Source organism: Drosophila obscura, unplaced genomic scaffold (assembly GCF_018151105.1).
Source record: "Drosophila obscura isolate BZ-5 IFL unplaced genomic scaffold, ASM1815110v1 contig_95, whole genome shotgun sequence".
Taxonomy (NCBI): domain Eukaryota; kingdom Metazoa; phylum Arthropoda; class Insecta; order Diptera; family Drosophilidae; genus Drosophila; species Drosophila obscura.
In genome coordinates, this window is record NW_024542889.1 from 895,330 (window position 1) to 902,159 (window position 6,830).

The window sequence follows — 6,830 nt, forward strand, 5'->3', positions numbered from 1 at the left end:
ATGCATCTTGCAGGTTGGTGTTGTTGTCTAGTTGTCGGGCGAGGTTTGCGCTGATGAAGCTTCTGGATGCCCCGGTGTCGATTTTGGCTTCCGTTGCGTATCCTCCTATGCTTACCATCGCCACTTTCCGGCCGTTGCTTATGTGTAGAGAGTTATTTAGTCGCGGGTTGGAGGAGGCGTCGTTCCCGGCTGATCCCGTGTCAGTTAGGGACGCATGTCGTTTCCCGACGTATTCTGGCGGCAGCAATCGACGGTCCGTGTGTCTGTCGACTCCCAATGTGGTCTCCGAAATGGCGTCCACTGCGAGTCACTGTTCCTCTGCTCTGTAGCTGGCCTTGGGTATCTTGGCGTGTTCCGCGGGGGTGCGAAAGTGGTCGGGATGGTCCGCTCTTGGATGCTCTCGAACTCGGTGTCCAACATTGTGAGCTGTGCTAAGCTTTGTAGTTCGTGTCGCCGCACGTACATCTGGTATACTGGCAGGGCGTTATCGCAGATCCTGTTCAGTTCCTTGGCTGCGTCGTACCTGGCGTGGTGCATGAGTAAACGTATCTCGATGAGGTAATCCTTGAACAATTCTCCTACCGCTTGCTTGCGGGCCCGGATTCGGTCTTCCAATTGTTCAAAATACCGTGGCGGCAAGAAGAAATTCAAGAATTCTTGGCGCAAATATGCCCATGAGCTGCCTTTGTAGCTGATTTGTGTCCACACCATATGAGAGAGCACGTTCTTCAAGTAGTTCCAGAAATGCAAGTGGGTCGTCCTGTCCGTCGAACCTGATTCCCCATTTCCGAATCTGTTCCGCGATGTGGGCGGTGTGGCTGTGGTGTCGTCCATCTATGGAAGGGTCCATGGCTGGTACTGGTCTCCGTAACTGCAGGTCTGGGCAAATCGGCTGGCGTTGCGATGCGTGGTGGGCCGGATGCGCTGTATTCGGACGCGGTGGGGACTTGTAACCCGGCTTTTGGGTCCGTTTTCCGCTGGTCAGATGTCCCAGGAGTGGTGGGCATGGGTGACCTGGAGCGTCCTGCTGGTTTGGCGTATTGCCGTTCGAGGTCTGCTAGTCGAACCCAGGCGTCCTGCGAGAGGTTCCCGGCGACTAATGCGGCGAATCTCTTTCGTCGTTCCTCGACGGTTCCTTCGTTGCCAAATCCGAATTCCTCACCCAGGGCTTCCAGCTCGTCCCGCCGGAGTTTGAAGATCCAGCCGGTGGTGACTCCTGGATTGGTAATGGTGTCCCTCCGGGTAATTATTGTTGGACGAGTATTAGTCCATGCTAGCCTAGTTTTCTTTCAGTGGCCGTGGGTCTTTACTCCACAAATCTCCGTATTAAGGTGTTAGTCTCCTTAAAGTAAAAAAAAAAATTCCCTGCTGGGGCGCCACTTGTGAGGTCCTATTTCAGGCTGAGGTATACATCAGTCTGTCCAGGGTCCGCTACAAGAAAATTTTTAGATTGTAGGTGACTTCAGGTGTCGGGCTCAGTCTGTCCAGGGTCCGCAGGGTCTGTCGGGCTGGCTTGAAAATGCAGTAGGCAAGCGAGAAATGATGATGCGAGAGTTTTTGTCTGTTGGTTTCTTGGTTTACTTCACTTAATTCTTTAGCGTTACTACTCCGGCTTGTAGTGGTATGGTGCGCTGGTGGACTGCGTAGTGCAGTGTCTTAGGTGTTTTTTTTTTTTGTATGTATAGGAGGGAAAAGCATTGAAAGCCGATAAGTGTGGGAACTTGGAATTACCTCACCCACTAAAAACCCCCCTACTCTCCGTATCCCTCTCGCGGTACGACCGTTAAGTATTACTTCGCGAGGGGGAGATGGCATGAAAGCCGTCACTAGATCCTATCTAGGATTTGAATTTCGATTGCGCTGTCTTTCAGCGCGACGCAAGGATTGGATGATCTCTGCAGCGTAGGTGCTCACGGCATCCCAATTGTTTTGCGAGCTAAGTAGGATATCCATCAAGTCATTGACTATGAATGGCCTCCCAATGTCTAAGCTTAGCTCTTCCCGGTTGCAGAGAATCTTGGACAGACAAAAAATACATGTTCAGCGTCTTCTATGGTCCGTGCACAGTGCGTGCAAAACGGATCCGACTCGCATTTAAATCTATGTAGGTAGAATTTAAAGCACCCATGTCCTGTTAAAAGCTGCGTTAGATAAAAGTTCGTCTCCCAAAAGTTCTACTCACCCAGGGCCCTATGTCCGGGACTATGCGTCTAGTCCATATGCCGTTGGGTGTGTTACGCCATCGCTCTTGCCATCTACGTTGGGTCTCCGCCTCGCGGATGGCCTGGTCTTCGATGGTGGTTCCAGCGGCGAGAAGGTCAATTGGCGCCATGCCGGCCAATACTAAGGGCCGCATCTTCGGAGACGGTGCGGTAAGCACTAAGAACTCTCAGTGCACATCTTCGGTAGGCCGCTTTGCAGGTGCGGCTGTACGTTGGGAGCTCCATAGCTGGTGCCCATATTTGAGCAGCGTACATGATGATGGCTCTGACGACAGAGCAGATGAGCAGTCTGCTCCTCTGTCTTGGACCGCCGATATTGGCCATTATGCCGGATAGCACGCTTGCTGCCCTGCCGGCTTTGACTCCGGTTGCTTCCAGGTGCTGCTTGAAGCTAAGCCTGTGGTCCAGCAGGACTCCCAGGTACTTGATAGCCGGAGACGACTCGATTTCGTCTGTTCCAACGACCACTCTGGCTGTCTCTACCTTTTTCCTGGTACTAATCAGGACCGATTCGGTTTTGTGCGCTGCTAGGCTGAGGCCGTTTTCCTGGAGCCAGCACATCACTCGTCTGACTGTCTCGTTCGTGTTCTCCTCTACTTCTGACAGGGTTTTATGTACCGCTACTACCGCGATGTCGTCTGCGAAGCCAACGATACTGCAGCCGGTTGGTGTGTCCAGTCGTAGGATGCCATCGTACATGACGTTCCACAGAAGCGGGCCGAGAACAGACCCCTGTGGAACGCCTCCTGTAACTTGCCGTCGTTTTTGTCCCGTCGACGTGTCGAACAGCAACACTCTGTTTTTAAAATAGCTGACTACTATGCTCACCAGGTACTCCGATACACCAATTCTGGAGAGGGCGGCGATGATGCTTGGCCACCTTGCAGAGTTAAAGGCATTTTTTACATCTAGTGTAGTTACCAGGCAGTACTTCTTGGTGCCACCGTGCCATCTCTTCCCAGCTATGGCTTCGCGGGCTTTACCCACCACTGCTCTGATCGCGTCGGTGGTGCTTCTCCTCTTCCTAAAGCCGAATTGGAGATCGGATAGCCCCTGTAGGCTGTCAATTTCCGCTTCTATCCGATTCGCGATGATTCGCTCGAACAGCTTCCCCGTTACGCTGATCATGCACAGAGGCCTGTATCCATCCGGGTCTTCGGGGTCCTTCCCAGTCTTCGGTAGTAGCACGAGCCTCTGGAGCTTCCAGCCCGTGGGGAAGACTTGCTCCTGCAGGCATTGGTTGAACGTCTTCGCTATCGCTTCCGGGTATGTTGTGGCTATCGTCCGGACTGCTATGGCGGGTATACCGTCGGGCCCTGGCGCTTTGCCGGTCTTCATGCTCTTAGCTGCATTTAGGAGCTCTTCCGTACCGATCTGTGGGGGTGTGGGGATCTCCCGGTGTCTGGGCACGTAGGCTAGTTCCTGTTGTGTGGGGAACAGCGCCTCCACGATCCTGGACAATAATTCCGGACAGGAGGGCATTACCTTGCGCGCCAGCTTGCCCATCACCATCTTGTAGGCTATGCCGAAGGGCTGCAGGTCTGCCTCCTTGCAGAGGTCCTTCCAGCAGTTTGCTTTGCTGCGTTTGATCTCCTTGGTGAGATGTGCCCGTTGTTGGTGGTAGATGGAGTGAGCTTCTGCCGCTTCCTGGGCTGCTTGGGGGTCTTGTGGTCTCCGCCTTGCCCTTTTCATGGTCCTCTGGTAGCAGCGTCTTGCTGCGTGGCTCCCTCTCCGCAGATCCGCTATTTCCTGCGACCACCAGTGCACTGGCTTTCGCATCCTTCCTCCCATTTGCTTTTTTACCATGGCATCTTCGCATGCAATTTCCATTGCTGTACCTAGCGATTTAGCCTGCTGCTCTGCATTTCCGTGTATGCTTTCGCTGCTTAGCCGGAACATGAGGAGCAGGCACTGGGTGTCCATGTCCTCCGTGTTCCAAGCTGTGCGCCTTATGGTTGTGGTCCGTCTGGTGGGCCCGTCGTCGATACAGCACGTTATGGCCCGGTGGTCACTATGCGTATATACACTTGCGACTTTCCAGGTGGCACTCCGTGCAAGTTGGGGGCTGGCAAATGCGACGTCGATTACCGATCCACGGTCACCCTTTGCGTATGTTTGTGTGCTTCCTTTATGCAGGAGCACCACGCTCAGGGTCGCGAACACGTCGAGTAGGACGCTTCCGCGTGCGTTTGTCCTTGTGCTTCCCCACTCGGTCGCCCATGCGTTGAAATCGCCAGCAATGATCACTGGGGAACAACTGCGTGCATCTTCCGCTAGGTCTTCGAGTATGTTTGCGTACTCTTCCAGTTCTATGCTCGGGACAATGTAGCAGCTATATATGTGGATGCCGGCAATCTTTGCTCTGACGTACCCCACTGACGTATGACGGGCGCTTAAGCCTTGTGGCGAGGTTCCACAGCTCCAGATAGCTGCTCCATAATTTGAGTTTGTATTCTGTAACCATACGTCTGGTTGCATCGCATGGTGTGGCTCACTCAAGATGGCGACGTCGACGTCCTCTTCTCTCACTGTCTGCATGAGCAGGTCCTGTGCCGCTCTGCAGTGGTTCAAATTAAGTGTCTTGGGTGTGTGACTGAGGTACTGCCTAGTGCAGTGTCTTGTGTTTGGGCTGATGGACTGCCTGTGTCTTGTATTCGGGCTGCTGGACTGCCTCTGTCTTGTGTTCGGGCTGATGGACTGCCTCTGTCTTGTGTTCGGGCTGATGGACTGCCTGCTCTTTCGGCCGATCTTGGCCCTTTTATGCAGCTGGCGATCGCACCTGAGACCCAGAAATAATTAATTCTTGCTGACTTAAGGTTATTGGATAACAATAACTGTGGGGTGTGGTAACTAGGTCGAAGCTTGGTGCTTCGTTGACAATTTTTGATAGTGGGTCAGTGTAGCTTGATGACTTATTATTATTGGGTGACAATAATTGTGGGTTAGTGGGGTTTTGCTGAGACTGAATCGCAGTAGGTGCGGGCTGCAGTTGGGAATTGGGTTTAGGATTTTGCTAACTCGGCATCGCGGAAGGTGATAGCTGAATCTGGGCCGGTAGGTCGATAATTTTATGCTGGCTTGACTTATTGTGAAATAACGCAAATGATATTTCTTATGTAGGCCGTCGATTGCGAAATGTCCCAACAGCTGGGGTATTTTAAATTGTTGTGTTAATTGTTAAGACTATTTTATTTCCCGGAGGCGCTGACACACCGCTGTTTGTGGAGAACCGTGGCTAGAGCCATGGTTCGTTAGCTCTGTGGATATCAGTTTGGTTATTGTCTCAGGCCAGCGTGGTCACGCTGACTCTCCGTCGTTTGTGACGAGACATGGCTAGAACCATGGTTCGTTACTGTTGTATCAGCGCTGGCTAGACTTTCTGCAAAGTCACGCTTTCCCCCAGATCAAGATTCCAAGATGGATTGGCGCCCAGCCACCGGTAATGATCGAACATCACGGTTTCTGCGATGCATTTGAAAAGGCGTACGGTGCCGCGATCTACGTGCGCGTCGAGTGTGACCAGCATATTACGGTGCATCTGTTGTCGGCGAAAACCCGAGGTGCTCCCGTGAAAACCGTTTCGCTTCCCCGATTAGAGCTGTGCGGTGCATTACTCCTTTCCGAAATGGCGACGGCTATCCTGCCAAGCATGCCGACGGAAAGTCCTCAATGTTATTACTGGACCGATTCTACAATTGTACTGGCTTGGTTGAACAAGCCCGCTTGCCACTGGACTACTTTTGTGGCCAACCGAGTGACCAAAATAGCTCAAACTACCGGAAGCAAGGATTGGACTCATGTGCGTTCCGAACACAACCCCGCTGACTTGGCCAGTGGACGCGTAGCTCTACAGGAACTGGTCGATAACCAACTCTGATGGCATGGGCCAGCTTGGTTGCAATCTCTACGTGATCAATGGCCGACCCCCGATGCAGCTCCAATTATGACCCTAGAGCAGAGGGCCGTAAAGGTCCATTTTGTTCCCAGCCCATCCGAAGATTTCCTGGATCGATTCTCCCAGCTTGAGCGGTCTCTTCGAACGAACTCTTATCCTAGAGACTCAGCACCGGGACTTCCCCCAATAATTTCACTGCTTGAGTGGTAAATGTCCCGTGCCAAGTGCGAGCTCTATTCTGAACCTTAACCCCTTTCTCGACCGACATGGGATCATGAGAGCCTGTGGCCGTGTCACAGCTTCTCCAGATCTAAAGTATGACGAGCGTCATTCAATCATCCTTTCCTATAGTTGCCGCCTGTCTCGCCTGCTGGCTCACTTCACGCACAGAATAACTCTCCATGGCGGCAATCAACTGATGACTCGCATAATTCGTTATCGTTGTCTTGGGTGTGTGACTGAGGGACTGCCTTGTGCAGTGTCTTGTGTTTGGGCTGATAGACTGCCTGCTCTTTCGGCCGATCTTGGCCCTTTTATGCAGCTGGCGATCGCACCTGAGACCCGGAAATAATTGCTTATTGCTAACTTTAGATTATTGGGCGACAATAATTGTGGGTCGTGGTAAGTGGGTCGAAGCTGGGTGCTTCGTTGACAATTGCTTAGTGGGTCAGTGTGTTTTGATGAGAGTGTTTTTAGCTGAGGCTGCATCGCAT